We start from the raw sequence: 4,556 nt of genomic DNA, 5'->3' as shown, positions 1-4,556 counted from the left end.
TGAATCAATGTATGTTGACTTGTAATGTATGGACTTTAAAACTGCCATGAAATGGTTTTTACATTTATCTAGGGGAACATTTATCTAGGGGAACATTTATCTAGGGGAAAAGGAAATAGAAAGGTTTTCTGTTGTGACTCATCTTCTCGGCTTCCGTCTTGCCATTTGTTGGGACAGTGTTGCCAGAGATACGTATTAACATTAGATTCATATTAACACCCACTGTTTACGTTGCCAATGGGCCACACGGTGCATTCTGGGTAAACTCAAGACAAATCTCCTTCAAGGAGTCAATGGTAGTCAATGCACGGAGGGACTGGAGCTGAGACACAAGGTAAGATGGCAGAGAAGAAGATGGAGTCGGGGAATGCACAGGGAGAAGATGGAGTCGGGGAATGCACAGGGAGAAGATGGAGTCGGGGAATGCACAGGGAGAAGATGGAGTCGGGGAATGCACAGGGAGAAGATGGAGTCGGGGAATGCACAGGGAGAAGATGGTGAGGAAAGTTGGCGGCCAAAGTGCAAAAAAAAGATGGATACGTTCTCTAGTCGTTCAGAGACCGAACCTGCTAAGAGGGAGGACGAAGTACCTGCGGTGAGGGTCGCTGAGTTTGGGCCTCGCCCCGAGGAAGATGGGGATGATTTCTGGGAGTGAGATTTCTAGAGGGAATGGATCCTTGAATCATTATGTCGTGTCAGGTTGGGGACTGTCGAGTTGAAGGTTTCTTAGTGGACTTATGTTTCCTCCGCCCAGAGGGGAGCAAGCGCGCCGCATTACGCTGTAGGAAGGAGCAGTAACGTGTGTTGATGTAACAGTATAGACTTTACGTCCGTCCCCTCGCCCCGACCCAGGCGCCCTCTGCACACAACAACAGTCACCCACGAAGCATTACGTTAGCGTTACCCATCACTCCACAAAAGCCAGGCCCTTGCAGAGCAAAGGGGAACCACTACTTCAAGGTCTCAAAGCGAGTGACGTCACCGACTGAAACGCTATTTAGCGCGCACCACCGCTAACCTGCTAGGCATTTCACATCTGTTACATTGAGGAGGAGCAGTTGAAATGATGCAACATTTGTTCATGATGCGAACATTGGATGACTTGGTGAAGGAGTGAGAGAAACTGTCTGTTTTCCTCCTTCAACATAGCATTTGGAGAGGCCTGTGAACATAATCTTCCTAAATGATAACTAAGAGGAGTAGGTGGCCAGTACGTTACAATAAACTTTAATGAAATATTAACAGAATATATTTACAACAGAATACATACAAAGTGCATTGCAATGTACTGGCTGCCTGCTCCCCTGCCTGCTCCTCTTAAAGGCAGGACTACCTACCTGCCTTTAAGGCGCCTGCATTCCCACTGCTCTCATCTCACCTCTAATTGAGAACTGACATATTGGCATAATATATCTGATGGTAACAGCATCACCCCCCATAAAGACTATAGACATGCTTAAAGGTTTTCAGTCAAGCATGTTGCCATGTGTAGAGGTTGTTACTGACAAAAGGGAATATTAATTATAAATCATAAACTTTGTTGATTGGCACATAATGCTGAGTGAATAGTGTTCATTAGGTAAGTGGTGGATTGGATGTGGATGGCAGTCATCAAATCATTCTAATTCAGATGTGGTCCTGATCAACTAAATATTCACAGAAAGAAAAACAACATTACTCTCACTGTTCTTGTTACAGACGCATGACTATTTTTCTGGTTTCACGATGACACTTGAATAAACACATGGTGATAGGCACTGAGGCTTTAAGCAGGGCCATGATGCACAGGGAAAAGCTCCTGGGCTTCCCACCAAACTGCAACAACAGAAGTGGGGGGGGGGGGGGGGGGGGGGGGGGGGTTCATTATCAATCAAATGTGTTTTAATAAAGTCATTTTCTTACATCAGCAGTTGTCACAAAGTGCTTTACAGATAGCCAGCCTATAACCATAATAGATAAGAAAGAAGAGGAGAGGCGCCCAGTACGGTACAATAAACTTCAGTGAACTATTAACAGAATATATTTACAGCAGAATGCATACAGGGGCAGTCAGCATTGTACATCAGGACTCGTTGCAGTTGACATGCTGACTGCTCCTGTATGTGGGCTGTACAACATGAGACAGATATCAACACAACATGAGACAGATATCAATACAACATGAGACAGATACAACACGAGACAGATATCAATACAACACGAGACAGATATCAATACAACATGAGACAGATATCAATACAACATGAGACAGATATCAATACAACACAACATGAGACAGATATCAATACAATAAAACATGAGACAGATATCAATACAACATGAGACAGATATCAATACAACACAACATGAGACAGATATCAATACAACACAACATGAGACAGATATCAATACAACATGAGACAGATACAACACGAGACAGATATCAATACAACACGAGACAGATATCAATACAACATGAGACAGATATCAATACAACATGAGACAGATATCAATACAACACAACATGAGACAGATATCAATACAATAAAACATGAGACAGATATCAATACAACATGAGACAGATATCAACACAACATGAGACAGATATCAATACAATACAACATGAGACAGATATCAATACAATACAACATGAGACAGATATCAATACAATGTCTCAGACAGATATCAATACAACATGAGACAGATATCAATACAACATGAGACAGATATCAATACAACACAACATGAGACAGATATCAATACAATACAACATGAGACAGATATCAATACAATGTCTCAGACAGATATCAATACAACATGAGACAGATATCAATACAACACAACATGAGACAGATATCAATACAATACAACATGAGACAGATATCAATACAATACAACATGAGACAGATATCAATACAATGTCTCAGACAGATATCAATACAACATGAGACAGATATCAATACAACATGAGACAGATATCAATACAACACAACATGAGACAGATATCAATACAATACAACATGAGACAGATATCAATACAACATGAGACAGATATCAACACAACATGAGACAGATATCAATACAATACAACATGAGACAGATATCAATACAACACAACATGAGACAGATATCAATACAACATGAGACAGATATCAATACAATACGAGACAGATATCAATACAATACGAGACAGATATCAATACAACATGAGACAGATATCAATACAATACAACATGAGACCGATATCAATACAACACAACATGAGACAGATATCAATACAACATGAGACAGATATCAATACAACATGAGACAGATATCAATACAATACGAGACAGATATCAATACAATACGAGACAGATATCAATACAACATGAGACAGATATCAATACAATACAACATGAGACAGATATCAATACAACACAACATGAGACAGATATCAATACAACATGAGACAGATATCAATACAACATGAGACAGATATCAATACAACGTGAGACAGATATCAATACAACATGAGACAGATATCAATACAATACAACATGAGACATATCAACACAACATGAGACAGATATCAATACAACATGAGACAGATATCAACACAACATGAAACAGATATCAATACAACATGAGACAGATATCAATACAACACGAGACAGATATCAATACAACACAACATGAGACAGATATCAACACAAAATGAGACAGATATCAATACAACATGAGACAGATATCAATACAATGTCTCAGACAGATATCAATACAACATGAGACAGATATCAATACAACATGAGACAGATATCAATACAACACGAGACAGATATCAATACAACACAACATGAGACAGATATCAACACAACATGAGACAGATATCAATACAACATGAGACAGATATCAATACAATGTCTCAGACAGATATCAATACAACATGAGACAGATATCAATACAACATGAGACAGATATCAATACAATGTCTCAGACAGATATCAATACAACATGAGACAGATATCAATACAACATGAGACAGATATCAATACAACATGAGACAGATATCAATACAATGTCTCAGACAGATATCAATACAACATGAGACAGATATCAATACAACATGAGACAGATATCAATACAACACAACATGAGACAGATATCAATACAACACAACATGAGTAAATTATAATAGGCCCTCCCCCATCCCCCATCCCCAAAATCCCTTCCAACCCTGTCCAACATCAATGGGGTTGCAGGGTAGCCAAGTGGTTAGAGTGTTGGACTTGTAACCGGAAGATTGCAAGTTCAAATCCCTGAGCTGACAAAGTACAAATCTGTTGTTCTGCCCCAGGCAGTTACTGACATTAGGTGTGCTGTATTGTTAACTCTACCTTTGTGCTGTTGTTTGTACTCTGTGTTGTGCTGCTACCATGCTATGCTGTTTTTATTTTTACAGGTTAAACCACAACTGACCACTAGGTCGTCATTAAAAATAAGAATTTGTTCTTAACTGACTTGCATAGTTAAATAAAGGTTTAAAAAAATGACCCTACACTTCAATCTTTCCCTCTCTTCAACGTACCTACAACAAT

This window comes from Oncorhynchus clarkii, chromosome 22, assembly GCF_045791955.1.
Source record: "Oncorhynchus clarkii lewisi isolate Uvic-CL-2024 chromosome 22, UVic_Ocla_1.0, whole genome shotgun sequence".
Classification (NCBI taxonomy): domain Eukaryota; kingdom Metazoa; phylum Chordata; class Actinopteri; order Salmoniformes; family Salmonidae; genus Oncorhynchus; species Oncorhynchus clarkii.
This window is presented reverse-complemented; position numbering follows the sequence as displayed.